The sequence below is a fragment of the Musa acuminata genome, chromosome BXJ2-5, assembly GCF_036884655.1.
Source record: "Musa acuminata AAA Group cultivar baxijiao chromosome BXJ2-5, Cavendish_Baxijiao_AAA, whole genome shotgun sequence".
Classification (NCBI taxonomy): domain Eukaryota; kingdom Viridiplantae; phylum Streptophyta; class Magnoliopsida; order Zingiberales; family Musaceae; genus Musa; species Musa acuminata.
The window spans coordinates 33,398,662-33,418,448 of record NC_088342.1 but is presented as its reverse complement, the minus strand read 5'-3'; positions in this window follow the sequence as shown (position 1 = coordinate 33,418,448).

Genomic DNA, 19,787 nt, shown 5'->3' with positions numbered 1-19,787 from the left:
CTGCAGTACACTAGAACTTGTTATGGACTGCTAACAATCTTGACATGTTTATGTTTTATCAATGAAATCAACCATAAAATTGCTTTTATTTTCATATACAACAGTTCTTAACTCTGAAAATAAAAAGTATGTAATGTCAGCAGTAGGTTGACATAAAGGAAAACTTGCATATACCTCCATAGTATAATAGCAAGAAATAATGTGTGAAGAATAGGGTTTCAGTTTCCTCACCTTCTTAACCATTTGCATTTGCAAACATGGGATAATAGTGATGGACTATTCAACTCTACTATGCAACTCTAACAATTGTGACTTGTCTGTATATATTGTGCAATTGTGACTTCACGCAAGATGCACAAGATGACACAGGAGAGTTCAAGAATGAAGATATAAAGATATCTTGATGTATTTTTTTTCGAGATGATGTGGAATTTATAATTGTCTCACTTTGATATTGATTTTTGGATAAAATAAAGATTGTAATGTGAAGTTTCAAATATCAATAATTTTATCTTGAATTTATGAAAAAGTTTTGGTATGATTTTGAAATTATTAAAAATTGATAGGTAATTAATAAAATTATTATTGACAGTATAGTGACACTCAAATAATCCATTACTAATTTTTTTTATATTTTAGTGACAGGTCAAGCCATCACTAAATTATTATTATCTTTTCCATTTAATCAGTAAGAGTTAATTATATTGTCACTAAAATTGTTAGTCAATTCTTTTAGTGACAGAAGTGTTCATAACCAATTGTTGTCACAGAAATATTAATTTATCAATTTATTTATTTTTAGCGATAGAATTTAATGTTTTAGCTACAAATATAAACTATCACTAAAAACTATAATTTAATGACATATGTGTCTTTTTTTGTTACTAAAACTTTTAGCCACGAGATCTATGCTGACGGAAGCTAGTGATGGCTCATTTTGCACTAATTCTTTTAGTGACAACTTTTGTTCATGGTTAATAACTATTTTTCTTATAGTGTAGGGGGCATGTGACCTGTATGTGTGCCAATATCTCAAGGAGCAGAGGAAACCAATGGCCTCGATCGCTTCCTCGACATGGCACCACCCCACCCCCCTATTCCGATCGATTTCGATCAGCGTTGGCTTGGCTGTGTCGACGACCAATCGGGCAACGCTTCTCAACTTTAATCCATGGACCAAAGAGGTCCAGCTCTAAGTGAGAAGACCCAACCTCCCTTAGGGTAATAGAGCCATCTAAATCGGAAGGGGGTTGCTCCACACCCTTTTGGGGGTCGGCCTTGTGAGAAGAGTCCAGAAAAACAAGGGAGGAAGTCAAAGAAGTCATTGAAACTAGAGGGCAAATCCACTTTATGACCCACACAACTATACTTGAAACACACCAAAGGTAAATTCTCATATGAAACAGTTTGGAAAATTCCTTTCTTTAGGTGACCCAGTCATACTGCTTATGGGGTTTTGAAAGATCGATTTCTATACTAACCTTACATATCGACCCCTTTCAAACGAGAAAGAACATTCATCATTCTTTAGGGGACGACCTAGGAGAGAACCAAGATTAATAACACATTCTGTTCCAGTACTCCAAAGGAAGATTGACGAACTACACCTAGATAGGGACAGATGAGATCCTCTCTGTGAGAGGCTGGAAATTAGCTTTCTTGGGCATCAGATACAAAACCTCCCCTCGAATGGTCCATGGTCCCTCGGTGAGGATGCGAACAACCTCCGCTTTAGAAAAAAATTGAAAGCAAAAAAAAACCTTAAGCCAAATTGATCACTTGGGACACCAAAGAACATTTCCATTAGTGAGAAACCACATATTTCAGGAAATCCAAAGTCGAAGTCGGAGGAAATGATTGATCAAACTAGATATTCAAGGTTTTTGCCATTCATGAGGAGTTTTTTCGTCAAATTCGATGAAATCCTTAGAAGCATCATAGATCCGGTTAAACAAAGAAGAAGATAGTAGTGAACTTGCATCTGGCCCATATGAAGGACCAATTAACATCAATGCCTAAGAGATGCTCTTTCCAGTGAAAGGGCCATCCAATTGGCTCTTCTTGGAAGGCGGAGGGGCATTGGAAGGATCCCGATGGAGTGGCCCATTTTTCTTGGTACTTGCCAAAGGAGAAAACCTTAGGGGTCTGGCTTGGCATCACTCCAGGAACCCTAACTGAAGGGATCGACACCACAGAAGAAGATGATGACACCCTAGGGAGGGGAACAACAATGGATGCAAGGAGAGAGCCAAGTAGGGGATGTGAAGCCAGTAGTTGGGGGCGGGGGGGGGTGGGGAAGGGTGTGGTTGGGTCGCATCAAAGGTGGAATTAAGGAGGGAGAAGGCAATGGGGTTGTCCTTATCGCCTTAGAAACCCAGAGCTTCTCTCTCTAAGGAAAGAAGAGAGTTCCCTACTCTCTCACAAATTTATTTAATGCATTACAATCGACCATATCTTGTTCAGAACTTCACGGTTAGCCCCCAATTCCCTTCTCGCACTTTTCTAGTTCGAAAACCCTAAAGAAGATGCAGTGCAAGATTCTTTTCCGCCATCAATCTGGTCCTCATGATTAATCTAGGACTATGTGTTTTTGCTGCTTATCGATCCGATTGATGTGATTCTCCCGATAAGCTCTAACTCTGATGGCTGCCCTCCCTCCGCAAGCGGACAACTTCTAGATCACCCTTGTTCTTTCCCTCAGTGAGCTTTTTTTTTCCTCATAAATTTGATACTTTTGGTCATATTTTTATATGAAAAAGGTTTACTTGGTGGAATTGGTGGCACCTGCTATTTCTATTCTTCTGTTTCTCTTTGGAACAAATTGATTTATTTGTAGGACATGCTTAGATCATCACAAGAGGATGAAGGTAAAAAGTTTGCTATGAGGTTTGTTACCAATACTAGATATTTGCAAAGTTTTTAGCATTGTGGTGAGGCACTGCGGTTATATCTCTGAGACTTATGTGATGGTATATTTAATTTTGAAGTGTTCAATATTGGTTGGCATGTAGGACGAGCAACAACAAATTACTTTCATAGTGGAGGAATAGAAAGAGAAAAGTGAAAGATAATAACTAAAAATAATAAGCAAATGTATAACTATCCAATTGGCTCAAAGATAACACTCCTAGGATAGAAGTCTTGCACCTCCGCATGCCTCACAAGGTGGGAAAGGAAAAAAACTTGATTCATGGATCCTTTTTTTATTCATACATTACAATGTTATAGCCCATTTTTATATGCTCAAGTATAAGAATAAAAAGAAAATTACAGAAATTTAAAAAATTACAATCGCATCAAATCAAATATATGATATCTTGTTCTTCGTTTCTGATTTGATTTGAGAAATAGTCTTCCTCTCTTCATGATATTTTTGATTGATAATCTTTCATCTTTATAGAGATGAATCTTTAAGATATTCAATCAAGATTTGTAATTTTCAATAATATGATTTCTTTTTTGTTGTATTTTTTCTTTCTTTTTCTCCTCGTTGAGTAGATATTTTCATGTTATTACATATGTAAAATATCTCTAAACAAATTAAATTTATTTTATTAATAAATTAATTTAATTGCTCATGCATCATATTGTTTTACTGTTTCTTTTTCATTTCTGCTATTGAGCGAGCATGCACATGTGGAGATTTTGGAATCGAATGAATTGTTCCTTTAAAGTCAGAGACGATTGAATTTGATTGGCCTAGATGCATGCATAGCAATTCATGTGCAGAGTATAGTTTCATCAAAACTAAAATTTTAATTTCATTCTTCCTCAAATTAGTGACTATATTATGGATATATTAGATGACATTTTGGTCTCTTTGGTGTTTATGTAGCATTTACATGATGCCTTTTGTGGAAGTTGTATGATATACTGCCATGGTTGTTTTGACCAAATACAAAGTTTAATATGCTAATGAGTTAGTTTTAGTTCCAGAGCATGCTTCTGATGATTCTTGGTGTGATGATGGGCTTCTGAATGAAATCTCAGATGCTGACTTAAACAGAGAACAGAAGAGGCGTTATGATCAATTTTATACAGTATCCTTGCAATCTATAAATGATATGCATATCCTTTGTCCAAAACTCTTCATAGTAAAACTTTTAGGGCTTTAAACTTGAGGATGTATCATATGGAACCCTTGACAAAAGTTTATATGGGTTATCGAGATGGTATATCTGCAGGAAAGGAAGCTTCTGCCCAAGAGGGCTTCAACATTGGGTTTAAGCAATCTGCAAGCAGTGGTTACAAATGGGGAATTGTTAGAGGCATCACAAGGTGAAAAGTGATAGTATTTACTGATCTCTTTCTGCAGAAGAATTTTGGTATCTTATTTTTCCTACATTATTTCGTAGTGCATTTGTAAACCTCCCAGATCAATTCAAAGAAAAGTTAGTTAAGAAGCTTGAAGACAGATGCACGTTTCAAAGTCTTTACAAGCCCGTTCAAGAGATTTCCACGGACGATGCTCTGAGAATGTATCACTTTCAACTACAACAAGAAAATAAACAATCTCATCAAAGATCAAAAGCGACAGTATCATCGGCAATCGAAGATTTTGACTGCAATAAGTTAGACTTCTTTTTCAAGGAGCTTATGTTACTTGTAAGTGAGTCTTCTGAAATCAAAGCAAGTGTTGATGTTGTAAAAGGAGAGGAAGAAGAATGACCTTGATGTTGAAGTACTTGGAGGGATCGTTCAAATTCACTTACGTCTGAATTTTCTGGACAGATTGTAATTTTTTGATGGCCTCAGATTGCAATGAAAAGAACTGAACCATTGCTCCATTGCAGCATAATATATTTTGAGATTTTGCTTCAGAAAAATAGGTTCCAAATTTCAGAGTATTGACTATTCTTCCACTGGAACTGTGCCGTCATTTTTGGGAACGTTGAAAGCACTCATGGTTTGATAATAATCTCCTTCCGAAATGCAATACTTTTTCATTGTGTTTGATGTTGAGCATGGCCTTTCTTTTTCCTCCTAGTTTTGCACACTGTAAATATAAGCATAAGATGCTTCTCCAACAATAACGATAGAATCTGATGAGAGGTTAATCAAGTAGCACTATATTGAAATGAATGAGATACTATTTTCAAACTAATACAAACAACTCTTACACTTTTTTCTTTCCTTTTTTCTGAATAAATTTCTACTTTCAGAATGCATTTACTTCAGCTTTAAATTAACATCGTATTTCATTAATTAGATTTTTTTTTACACTAAGTTAAAGTCATATGGTTGAGTTTTTCTGATCTTTCTTATGTATTTAGCAAGTCAATTCAATAGCCATAAATTTTTGATTTGCCAAATAAATCAGCAATTACCAACTTAACTCTCTTTGACCTTTAATTAATTGTAATCTTAGATGTCTAAGCATATTACAACTATGTCATGCTCCACAATATAGTATTTGTATAAATTATAAATTATAAAATATAAGTCTCATTAAATGTATTCATGTGTATAATTCTAGATTAATTATATATTATTTTTATAATTAATTATTATTTTTGAATGTGTCGGAGAATATTAAATCATATTGTCTTAGCATCTAGTAAAATCGGAGTCAGAATATCCAATGATCTTCAAATGGTCTGATCTCCCATATGATCTTTTGTTCTCTTTAAATATCTCATGACTCTTTTAGCTACATTCCAATGATTCATTCCATGATTGCTTAAGTATCTATCTAACATTCCAACAATGTACATTATATCTTGACGCGTACAAACCTGTGCATACATTAGACTCCCTAAAGCTAATGCATAGGAAATCTTCTGCATTTCTTAAGTTTCCAGATTTTTTTTAAGGCACTAATTGAGACTGAACTTGTCTCCCTTTGTGATAGGGGTGTCTCCTGGTTTACAATCCTATATGCTAAACCTTTTGAGTACTTTATCGATATAGTTCCTTTGTAATAATCCTAGAATACCTCGCGATCTATCTCGGTGTATCTGGATTCCTAATACAAAAGGGGCATCACCAAGATCTTTCATCTCAAAATTTCTAGATAAAAATCTCTTGGTTTCGTGCAATATGTCTATATCATTAGTGGCAAGCAGAATGTCATCCATATAAAATATTAGTAAAATAAATTTGCTCCCACTGAATTTATGATACATGCAATCATCAACAACATTCATCTTAAAACCAAATGAGATAATTACTTGATGAAATTTGTGATACTACTAAAAGGATGTTTGTTTTGTTAGGATCGAAATCGGCACTAAGAGGGGGGGAGTGTGAATTAGTGCTTACGATAAAAATTACATCGATTCGAAAATTTCGTTCGATAAAATCATATTGGAAATATGTTTAACTCGAAAACGTTCATAAAAATGTAATGAGCAAGTAAAGCAGTTTGCAATAAAGGTAAAAAACAAAATATAAATACAAACTAAGTTTTATAGTGGTTCGATCATCGTGACCTGCATCCACTCCTGATTCCTCTTCACTCAAGGCCATCGGCTTTCACTATCGATCTTCTTTCAACGGAGGAAGATCAACTATCCTTTTACACCCATTTTCTCCTTTTCACCGGTTTAGGAGATAACCTTTACAACCTCACCTCTCTCTTAAACTTCATATATAATACTGAGAGCTTGAGACGAGTTTTTATAATATTACTATAGCATTTTTCTTTTCTTTAACTCACAATTGATGTGTTTACTGAGTAAGGATGAGTAGGGCTTTTTTAGGCCCCAAATGAATTCAAATTTAGGGACCAAATGATCTCATCTTGGGTTTTCGGGGTACTAGCAATACCACCGCCTGCTAGTTTGAGACTAGGTGGTACCATCGCCTAACACAATCTGGGAGATTGTATCTGAGCAATATTATCACCTAAACTGGCAGTGTCACAGCTTGGGCCAACTATGGGTCACTAATTGGGCCTTCCACTTGGCCCAAAATAACCCCAATTCAGGCCGAGTTAACCCATAATTGAGTTGGTCTAATTACATTCTAAACAATCCAATTAGAACTAAAACTACTTCGATCTAGACAAATTATTATAAGTAAGAATTCTAAGTTATCCAACATGTCATTGGTTCATCCGATGCTTCACCCGAACCTTCGGCATATCGTCCTCTCTTATGATGTATTGCCCAATCGACATGTTGATATCCGCAACACCCGATCTCCTTAGTGCAATGTCTGATCCTTTTGGCCCGATGCTCGAACTCATGGCACGAAGCCTTCTGCTGATATGTCGACCATTCCTCCGGTCCGACATCCAATCTTCTGACATGTTCCATTTTAGCCCAACTTTTGATTCCACCGCTTTAATCAATTTATCTTTCCTGATTGAATATAGTCCTACGTCACTTAAATGTACATTAGATCGTAAACTCATTAATTGATTTCATCGTCAAAATCCAAGATTCAATATGTTTTATCTCATAGATAGATTTTATCAATTTACATATTATTTTCTTTAGGTTCTTTTGATACAAAGTATTCTGGTTGTACCATATAAATTATTTCATCAATATTTCCATTGAGAATTGTTATTTTGACATCCATCTAAAAGAGCTCCAAATCAAAATGTGTGGCTAAAGCCATAATTATTCTAAAAGAGTCATTCGTTAAAACCGGAGAGGTTTATTTAAAGTCAATCCCTTCTTTTTGAGTATAGCCCTTTGCCACAAGACGTGCATTATATCTCTCCACATTACCATTAAAATCCCCTTTGGTTTTAAAAATTCATTTACAACCAATAGGTTTCACTCCTTCTAGTAATGGGACAAGTTCTCAAACTTTATTGTCTTGTATGGACTTATACTCTTGATTCATTGCTTTAATCCACTTATCAGAATTGGAATCCTCTATGGCTTGACAGAAGTTGATTGGATCATCTTCCATCATATCACTACTTTTTTCATGTTCCCAGAGAAATACCATATAATCATATGAAATGACACTCCTCCTTACCCTAATGGATCATCACAAAGGTGCTAGCTCTTGTGGCATATGTTCTTATGGATGTTGAGTTTGATCCTCATGAATAATTTTCTTATACTATATGAGAGTTGAAATAACTATATCCTTTTGAGGTATTGAATTTACCACATCAGTGGCAACTATATAAATTGGATTAAATTGAACCAATTCTTCCTCAAACGTAAAGTCTTTAACCTTATTTCTCCCCCCAAACTCAATATCCTTGTAGCAATACTCGTCTCAAAAATATTTATTGATTTGGGATTATAAAATTTGTACCCCTTAGATCGTTCAGAATAACCAATAAAATAATTGCTTATTGTTTGGGGTTCCAATTTCTTTTCGTTAGGCCTGTAAAGCCTTGTCTTAGATAGACAACCTATGAAAGTGTCTTAGACTAGGCTTTCTTCCGGTCCAAAGCTCATAAGGTGTTTTTGTAGTTGCTTTAATTGGTACTCTATAAGAATGTAAGCTATAGTTTTTATTGCTTCTCTTCAGGGTGACTCTGGCAAAGTAGATTAAAAAATCATATTTCTTACTATGTCTTTAAGTATGCAGTTTCGTCTTTCAACTACACCATTCATGTTAGGTGACCTTGGCATTTTATACAGAGGGATAATTCCACACTCCTCTAAGCATAGAGCAAATGGTCCTCGACGTTATTCACTTGAGCCGTCATTTCTGTTGTAATATTCCCCTCCACGGTTAGATCTAATGCTTTATATATATATATATATATATTCACTGTTGAATTAGATGCGGTCATCAAATTTGTGATCAAGATCGTAGGATCATGTGATCCTACGGCCCAGATTGAGATTTGGAGCTGGACCTGACGTTTGAATCGGATACAAAGCTTGACTAGAATGGAGTTACGAGTTGACTTAGAGTCGGTCGATTCAACTTAAGCAAGTTGGGATATAAATGTTTTGAAAAAGAAATAACGTGTCACGGCCTTCTTGGTGGTGCGCGATTGTAGGCGAACCCTAGTGGAAATACCAATCTCCAGCTCCGCAAACGAGATCAGGAATCACGGCCCACGCTCTCCTCTCCTCTCCTCCCTCTCTCTCCACCATCCTAAATACTTCACTCCTCCCTCTCCCGCGCAGCCAACCCCTTATTCCCAATGACTTGATTGAAGACGGCGGGTTTCAAAGTTGGTGAGGAGGTGCCGATGAAGGAGGAGGACGAGTTTATGCTTTTAAGAAATTGCTTCCTCGAGACCTCCTCGACATTAATCTCGTTGATGAAAGGTTCTGGTTCGATTGAAGTGATATGGATTGTTGTTATTTTGGTTTGCTCTTCATGGTATTGTTCTGTTATCGAGTGATGAGGGTTTGTTCATTTTTGTTTTCATATCCTCGTTGCCAAGAAAATAGTTCTAAGACAGAGAGAGAGCGCCGACAAACATTTCAATTCGTGTCAAAACCGACGTAGACTAACTTACCAAAAATCGAAAGCTTAAAATAAATTAATTTTTTATAAATAAAATATTAATTTGATTATGTTGTTGTAAGCTCATTTACAAGATGAGTATTTGACCCTAAGGTTTTCTCCTTTGGCAAGTACCAAGAAAAATGGCGACGCACGGACGTGAGGGGATCATTAAAACGCACGGACGGACGTGAGGGGATCATTAAATCGCACGGACGTGAGGGGATCATTAAAACGCACGGACGTGAGGGGATCATTAAAACGCACGTCCGTGCGTCGCCACCAACAGCGAAATAGGAGCGGGCGAGGAACGTGAGGGGATCATTAAAACGCACGGACGTGAGGGGATCATTAAATCGCAACTACAGAGAGAAGCAGTGTAGAACGAGGAGGTCGAGGAGCAGTGACGGCCAGGACCGAAGAGCCAAGTAAGAATCCGCCATTTCCACCGTCTCTCTCTCTCACTCTCCCTGCCTCCGGGGGTGATATGGCGAGGGCGTCTCATGCTTAGTGACGCGGTTGATATCGGATTCGGGGAGTGGCCTCCGGAGCCGTCGGATCCTGGTGGGGTTGCAGCCGCCGCCGTTCTCCCTGTAGTTGCGATTTAATGATCCCCTCACGTCCGTGCGTTTTAATGATCCCCTCACGTTCCTCGCCCGCTCCTATTTCGCTGTTAGTGGCGACGCACGGACGTGCGTTTTAATGATCCCCTCACGTCCGTGCGTTTTAATGATCCCCTCACGTCCGTGCGATTTAATGATCCCCTCACGTCCGTCCGTGCGTTTTAATGATCCCCTCACGTCCGTGCGTCACCATTTTGAGCGGAGAACGCACGGACGTGAGGGGATCATTAAAACGCACGGACGTGAGGGGATCATTAAAACGCACGTCCGTGCGTCGCCACCAACAGCGAAATAGGAGCGGGCGAGGAACGTGAGGGGATCATTAAAACGCACGGACGTGAGGGGATCATTAAATCGCAACTACAGGGAGAACGGCGGCGGCTGCAACCCCACCCGGATCCGACGGCTCCGGAGGCCACTCCCCGAATCCGATATCAACCGCGTCACTAAGCATGAGACGCCCTCGCCATATCACCCCCGGAGGCAGGGAGAGTGAGAGAGAGAGACGGTGGAAATGGCGGATTCTTACTTGGCTCTTCGGTCCTGGCCGTCACTGCTCCTCGACCTCCTCGTTCTACACTGCTTCTCTCTGTAGTTGCGATTTAATGATCCCCTCACGTCCGTGCGTCGCCACCAACAGCGAAATAGGAGCGGGCGAGGAAGACGAGATCGAGAGACGGAGCTTCACTCGTCCCACCCAGTTGTCCCGCTCGTCGAAAACCCCTACCTTTGCTCCTCAGGCGATCGATCCCGTCGTCGGGCCCTGCCCCCAGGTTTGCCTCCACTCCTTTCTCCTACCCCGTTCCTATTGCGACGCATTGATATGCTCTTGTTTCTTTTGCTATGGAGCTCGTCTCGATTTCCGTTTAATTGCTCAGGGTTGTATTTGTTCTGCGTGGATTCTCGGTTCTATTTGGATTACGCCTTTTCTTCTATGTTTCTCGTGAGGTTCATCGTGGCGGATCCTCTTGGGAAATCTCAATTAGGGTTTGGATTGTGGGGGCGTGGGGCTTTAATTTGATTAATTATGTTATTTGGATTGTTGATTGCTCGAATTTGGATGGTGAATCACGGGAAGTGCCATTGTGTAACATTTATTTATGTTTTGTAGATAAGAGTTTTTGGTCCTTCCGCAGCTACTCAAGTGCTCGGCCTATTGTCAGAGCTGGAATGGAGGGCATAAATGGTATATAAACTTGGTCTTGTTTTTCATTGTTTAGCTATAAGTTGTTCTCAACTTGTTGTCAAAGCTTTGGGAGTTGAGATGCATTAAAGAGAGTTTGCAATTTTGTTACAAGCATTGATTGAAAAGGCGCTAGGTGCCAAAAGGTGCTCAGGTCCAAAAACGTCCGAGGTGCTAGGCGTTCGTCTGAGTGAAGCGAGACGCTAAAATATAAAAATATATAATATAATTAATAAATATATTTATTTAAATAAAAATATATCATTTATTCTGAAACCTAATAATAATTTTAAATAAATAAAAATTAATAGTATTAAAATCAAAATAATATATTATTTATCTAATAAATAAAAATACTATTACTAGTATATAGTTAGTAGCAAGGTCTATCATACCGAAGCGTACCATCCGTACCCGGCGGTACGTACCGATCCGATAGGTTACCGGTATGCGGATCGCCCGATACCGCTACAGTGCTACAGTATGAAAAAAGTATAAAATTGTTCGGTACGCCCTGATGTACCGCCCGGTACACCGGTACCGTACCGTACCGTACCGAGCTCGGGTCGAAACGCCTGTACGGTACGGTACGACGAACCTTGGTTAGTAGCATATTGTTAATATATTGATAACAGTATACTATTGAAGTAAGAAGAGTGTGAGTAAGAGGAAGACTGAGGCTACTGACTGAGAGCAGCGGCAGCGGTAGCAACGAGAAGCGATAGTGGCAGCGGCAGCGGTAGCAGCGAGCGATGGCAACGGGAGCGGCGACAGTGGCAACGACAGTGGTAGTAACGAGTAGCGGGAGTAGGAGCGGCGAGCGGCGATAGTGGCAGCAGCAGCAGTAGTAGCGAGCAGAGGCAACGGGAGCGGCAACAGTGTCAACGGGAGCAGGAGTGGCGAGCGACGATAGTGGCAGCGACAGTAGTAACAGCGAGTAGTGGCAGCGGGAGCGGCGATAGTGGCAGCGGTAGCAGCGAGCAGGGGGGAGCGAGAGCGGGAGCGGCGAGCGACGACAGTGGCAGCGGCAGCGAGAGCAAGAGCGACGAGCGACGATAGTGGCAGCGATAGCGGTAGCAGTGGCAGCGGCAGTGGGAGTGGAAGTGGCGAGCGGGGTTAGAGTTGGGGAAGTCGTGAGAAGAAGGCTGATATCGGTGCTTTAGTTGGTTCGATTGGACCAACTAAAGCACCGGAGATTGAACCAGACCTAAAACGCTGGTTCGGTCGCTGGGTTTAACCCGGGTGCTCGCCCGACGCCTGGGCTCGGGCGAGCGCCCAAGCGACGCGCTTCGGGCCTCCCCTCGCTTAGGAAGATGAACTTGACTTCGATATTTTCTGTTTCTATATCACTTTATTTCAATGCTTGGCAACACTGATATATCTAAGCTTGCATGCTGCTTTACTTCACTTAAGAGGTATATCTTTTAGAAAGCTTTAATCTGATTTTGGATTCCAATTTTAGGCTGCAGTACACTAGAAACTTGTTATGGACTGCTAACAATCTTGACATGTTTATGTTTTATCAATGAAATCAACCATAAAATTGCTTTTATTTTCATATACAACAGTTCTTAACTCTGAAAATAAAAAGTATGTAATGTCAGCAGTAGGTTGACATAAAGGAAAACTTGCATATACCTCCATAGTATAATAGCAAGAAATAATGTGTGAAGAATAGGGTTTCAGTTTCCTCACCTTCTTAACCATTTGCATTTGCAAACATGGGATAATAGTGATGGACTATTCAACTCTACTATGCAACTCTAACAATTGTGACTTGTCTGTATATATTGTGCAATTGTGACTTCACGCAAGATGCACAAGATGACACAGGAGAGTTCAAGAATGAAGATATAAAGATATCTTGATGTATTTTTTTTCGAGATGATGTGGAATTTATAATTGTCTCACTTTGATATTGATTTTTGGATAAAATAAAGATTGTAATGTGAAGTTTCAAATATCAATAATTTTATCTTGAATTTATGAAAAAGTTTTGGTATGATTTTGAAATTATTAAAAATTGATAGGTAATTAATAAAATTATTATTGACAGTATAGTGACACTCAAATAATCCATTACTAATTTTTTTTATATTTTAGTGACAGGTCAAGCCATCACTAAATTATTATTATCTTTTCCATTTAATCAGTAAGAGTTAATTATATTGTCACTAAAATTGTTAGTCAATTCTTTTAGTGACAGAAGTGTTCATAACCAATTGTTGTCACAGAAATATTAATTTATCAATTTATTTATTTTTAGCGATAGAATTTAATGTTTTAGCTACAAATATAAACTATCACTAAAAACTATAATTTAATGACATATGTGTCTTTTTTTGTTACTAAAACTTTTAGCCACGAGATCTATGCTGACGGAAGCTAGTGATGGCTCATTTTGCACTAATTCTTTTAGTGACAACTTTTGTTCATGGTTAATAACTATTTTTCTTATAGTGTAGGGGGCATGTGACCTGTATGTGTGCCAATATCTCAAGGAGCAGAGGAAACCAATGGCCTCGATCGCTTCCTCGACATGGCACCACGCCACCCCCCTATTCCGATCGATTTCGATCAGCGTTGGCTTGGCTGTGCCGACGACCAATCGGGCAACGCTTCTCAACTTTAATCCATGGACCAAAGAGGTCCAGCTCTAAGTGAGAAGACCCAACCTCCCTTAGGGTAATAGAGCCATCTAAATCGGAAGGGGGTTGCTCCACACCCTTTTGGGGGTCGGCCTTGTGAGAAGAGTCCAGAAAAACAAGGGAGGAAGTCAAAGAAGTCATCGAAACTAGAGGGCAAATCCACTTTATGACCCACACAACTATACTTGAAACACACCAAAGGTAAATTCTCATATGAAACAGTTTGGAAAATTCCTTTCTTTAGGTGACCCAGTCATACTGCTTATGGGGTTTTGAAAGATCGATTTCTATACTAACCTTACATATCGACCCCTTTCAAACGAGAAAGAACATTCATCATTCTTTAGGGGACGACCTAGGAGAGAACCAAGATTAATAACACATTCTGTTCCAGTACTCCAAAGGAAGATTGACGAACTACACCTAGATAGGGACAGATGAGATCCTCTCTGTGAGAGGCTGGAAATTAGCTTTCTTGGGCATCAGATACAAAACCTCCCCTCGAATGGTCCATGGTCCCTCGGTGAGGATGCGAACAACCTCCGCTTTAGAAAAAAATTGAAAGCAAATAAAAACCTTAAGCCAAATTGATCACTTGGGACACCAAAGAACATTTCCATTAGTGAGAAACCACATATTTCAGGAAATCCAAAGTCGAAGTCGGAGGAAATGATTGATCAAACTAGATATTCAAGGTTTTTGCCATTCATGAGGAGTTTTTTCGTCAAATTCGATGAAATCCTTAGAAGCATCATAGATCCGGTTAAACAAAGAAGAAGATAGTAGTGAACTTGCATCTGGCCCATATGAAGGACCAATTAACATCAATGCCTAAGAGATGCTCTTTCCAGTGAAAGGGCCATCCAATTGGCTCTTCTTGGAAGGCGGAGGGGCATTGGAAGGATCCCGATGGAGTGGCCCATTTTTCTTGGTACTTGCCAAAGGAGAAAACCTTAGGGGTCTGGCTTGGCATCACTCTAGGAACCCTAACTGAAGGGATCGACACCACAGAAGAAGATGATGACACCCTAGGGAGGGGAACAACAATGGATGCAAGGAGAGAGCCAAGTAGGGGATGTGAAGCCAGTAGTTGGGGGCGGGGGGGGGTGGGGAAGGGTGTGGTTGGGTCGCATCAAAGGTGGAATTAAGGAGGGAGAAGGCAATGGGGTTGTCCTTATCGCCTTAGAAACCCAGAGCTTCTCTCTCTAAGGAAAGAAGAGAGTTCCCTACTCTCTCACAAATTTATTTAATGCATTACAATCGACCATATCTTGTTCAGAACTTCACGGTTAGCCCCCAATTCCCTTCTCGCACTTTTCTAGTTCGAAAACCCTAAAGAAGATGCAGTGCAAGATTCTTTTCCGCCATCAATCTGGTCCTCATGATTAATCTAGGACTATGTGTTTTTGCTGCTTATCGATCCGATTGATGTGATTCTCCCGATAAGCTCTAACTCTGATGGCTGCCCTCCCTCCGCAAGCGGACAACTTCTAGATCACCCTTGTTCTTTCCCTCAGTGAGCTTTTTTTTTCCTCATAAATTTGATACTTTTGGTCATATTTTTATATGAAAAAGGTTTACTTGGTGGAATTGGTGGCACCTGCTATTTCTATTCTTCTGTTTCTCTTTGGAACAAATTGATTTATTTGTAGGACATGCTTAGATCATCACAAGAGGATGAAGGTAAAAAGTTTGCTATGAGGTTTGTTACCAATACTAGATATTTGCAAAGTTTTTAGCATTGTGGTGAGGCACTGCGGTTATATCTCTGAGACTTATGTGATGGTATATTTAATTTTGAAGTGTTCAATATTGGTTGGCATGTAGGACGAGCAACAACAAATTACTTTCATAGTGGAGGAATAGAAAGAGAAAAGTGAAAGATAATAACTAAAAATAATAAGCAAATGTATAACTATCCAATTGGCTCAAAGATAACACTCCTAGGATAGAAGTCTTGCACCTCCGCATGCCTCACAAGGTGGGAAAGGAAAAAAACTTGATTCATGGATCCTTTTTTTATTCATACATTACAATGTTATAGCCCATTTTTATATGCTCAAGTATAAGAATAAAAAGAAAATTACAGAAATTTAAAAAATTACAATCGCATCAAATCAAATATATGATATCTTGTTCTTCGTTTCTGATTTGATTTGAGAAATAGTCTTCCTCTCTTCATGATATTTTTGATTGATAATCTTTCATCTTTATAGAGATGAATCTTTAAGATATTCAATCAAGATTTGTAATTTTCAATAATATGATTTCTTTTTTGTTGTATTTTTTCTTTCTTTTTCTCCTCGTTGAGTAGATATTTTCATGTTATTACATATGTAAAATATCTCTAAACAAATTAAATTTATTTTATTAATAAATTAATTTAATTGCTCATGCATCATATTGTTTTACTGTTTCTTTTTCATTTCTGCTATTGAGCGAGCATGCACATGTGGAGATTTTGGAATCGAATGAATTGTTCCTTTAAAGTCAGAGACGATTGAATTTGATTGGCCTAGATGCATGCATAGCAATTCATGTGCAGAGTATAGTTTCATCAAAACTAAAATTTTAATTTCATTCTTCCTCAAATTAGTGACTATATTATGGATATATTAGATGACATTTTGGTCTCTTTGGTGTTTATGTAGCATTTACATGATGCCTTTTGTGGAAGTTGTATGATATACTGCCATGGTTGTTTTGACCAAATACAAAGTTTAATATGCTAATGAGTTAGTTTTAGTTCCAGAGCATGCTTCTGATGATTCTTGGTGTGATGATGGGCTTCTGAATGAAATCTCAGATGCTGACTTAAACAGAGAACAGAAGAGGCGTTATGATCAATTTTATACAGTATCCTTGCAATCTATAAATGATATGCATATCCTTTGTCCAAAACTCTTCATAGTAAAACTTTTAGGGCTTTAAACTTGAGGATGTATCATATGGAACCCTTGACAAAAGTTTATATGGGTTATCGAGATGGTATATCTGCAGGAAAGGAAGCTTCTGCCCAAGAGGGCTTCAACATTGGGTTTAAGCAATCTGCAAGCAGTGGTTACAAATGGGGAATTGTTAGAGGCATCACAAGGTGAAAAGTGATAGTATTTACTGATCTCTTTCTGCAGAAGAATTTTGGTATCTTATTTTTCCTACATTATTTCGTAGTGCATTTGTAAACCTCCCAGATCAATTCAAAGAAAAGTTAGTTAAGAAGCTTGAAGACAGATGCACGTTTCAAAGTCTTTACAAGCCCGTTCAAGAGATTTCCACGGACGATGCTCTGAGAATGTATCACTTTCAACTACAACAAGAAAATAAACAATCTCATCAAAGATCAAAAGCGACAGTATCATCGGCAATCGAAGATTTTGACTGCAATAAGTTAGACTTCTTTTTCAAGGAGCTTATGTTACTTGTAAGTGAGTCTTCTGAAATCAAAGCAAGTGTTGATGTTGTAAAAGGAGAGGAAGAAGAATGACCTTGATGTTGAAGTACTTGGAGGGATCGTTCAAATTCACTTACGTCTGAATTTTCTGGACAGATTGTAATTTTTTGATGGCCTCAGATTGCAATGAAAAGAACTGAACCATTGCTCCATTGCAGCATAATATATTTTGAGATTTTGCTTCAGAAAAATAGGTTCCAAATTTCAGAGTATTGACTATTCTTCCACTGGAACTGTGCCGTCATTTTTGGGAACGTTGAAAGCACTCATGGTTTGATAATAATCTCCTTCCGAAATGCAATACTTTTTCATTGTGTTTGATGTTGAGCATGGCCTTTCTTTTTCCTCCTAGTTTTGCACACTGTAAATATAAGCATAAGATGCTTCTCCAACAATAACGATAGAATCTGATGAGAGGTTAATCAAGTAGCACTATATTGAAATGAATGAGATACTATTTTCAAACTAATACAAACAACTCTTACACTTTTTTCTTTCCTTTTTTCTGAATAAATTTCTACTTTCAGAATGCATTTACTTCAGCTTTAAATTAACATCGTATTTCATTAATTAGATTTTTTTTTACACTAAGTTAAAGTCATATGGTTGAGTTTTTCTGATCTTTCTTATGTATTTAGCAAGTCAATTCAATAGCCATAAATTTTTGATTTGCCAAATAAATCAGCAATTACCAACTTAACTCTCTTTGACCTTTAATTAATTGTAATCTTAGATGTCTAAGCATATTACAACTATGTCATGCTCCACAATATAGTATTTGTATAAATTATAAATTATAAAATATAAGTCTCATTAAATGTATTCATGTGTATAATTCTAGATTAATTATATATTATTTTTATAATTAATTATTATTTTTGAATGTGTCGGAGAATATTAAATCATATTGTCTTAGCATCTAGTAAAATCGGAGTCAGAATATCCAATGATCTTCAAATGGTCTGATCTCCCATATGATCTTTTGTTCTCTTTAAATATCTCATGACTCTTTTAGCTACATTCCAATGATTCATTCCATGATTGCTTAAGTATCTATCTAACATTCCAACAATGTACATTATATCTTGACGCGTACAAACCTGTGCATACATTAGACTCCCTAAAGCTAATGCATAGGAAATCTTCTGCATTTCTTAAGTTTCCAGATTTTTTTTAAGGCACTAATTGAGACTGAACTTGTCTCCCTTTGTGATAGGGGTGTCTCCTGGTTTACAATCCTATATGCTAAACCTTTTGAGTACTTTATCGATATAGTTCCTTTGTAATAATCCTAGAATACCTCGCGATCTATCTCGGTGTATCTGGATTCCTAATACAAAAGGGGCATCACCAAGATCTTTCATCTCAAAATTTCTAGATAAAAATCTCTTGGTTTCGTGCAATATGTCTATATCATTAGTGGCAAGCAGAATGTCATCCATATAAAATATTAGTAAAATAAATTTGCTCCCACTGAATTTATGATACATGCAATCATCAACAACATTCATCTTAAAACCAAATGAGATAATTACTTGATGAAATTTGTGTTACTACTAAAAGGATGTTTGTTTTGTTAGGATCGAAATCGGCACTAAGAGGGGGGGAGTGTGAATTAGTGCTTACGATAAAAATTACATCGATTCGAAAATTTCGTTCGATAAAATCATATTGGAAATATGTTTAACTCGAAAACGTTCATAAAAATGTAATGAGCAAGTAAAGCAGTTTGCAATAAAGGTAAAAAACAAAATATAAATACAAACTAAGTTTTATAGTGGTTCGATCATCGTGACCTGCATCCACTCCTGATTCCTCTTCACTCAAGGCCATCGGCTTTCACTATCGATCTTCTTTCAACGGAGGAAGATCAACTATCCTTTTACACCCATTTTCTCCTTTTCACCGGTTTAGGAGATAACCTTTACAACCTCACCTCTCTCTTAAACTTCATATATAATACTGAGAGCTTGAGACGAGTTTTTATAATATTACTATAGCATTTTTCTTTTCTTTAACTCACAATTGATGTGTTTACTGAGTAAGGATGAGTAGGGCTTTTTTAGGCCCCAAATGAATTCAAATTTAGGGACCAAATGATCTCATCTTGGGTTTTCGGGGTACTAGCAATACCACCGCCTGCTAGTTTGAGACTAGGTGGTACCATCGCCTAACACAGTCTGGGAGATTGTATCTGAGCAATATTATCACCTAAACTGGCAGTGTCACAGCTTGGGCCAACTATGGGTCACTAATTGGGCCTTCCACTTGGCCCAAAATAACCCCAATTCAGGCCGAGTTAACCCATAATTGAGTTGGTCTAATTACATTCTAAACAATCCAATTAGAACTAAAACTACTTCGATCTAGACAAATTATTATAAGTAAGAATTCTAAGTTATCCAACATGTCATTGGTTCATCCGATGCTTCACCCGAACCTTCGGCATATCGTCCTCTCTTATGATGTATTGCCCAATCGACATGTTGATATCCGCAACACCC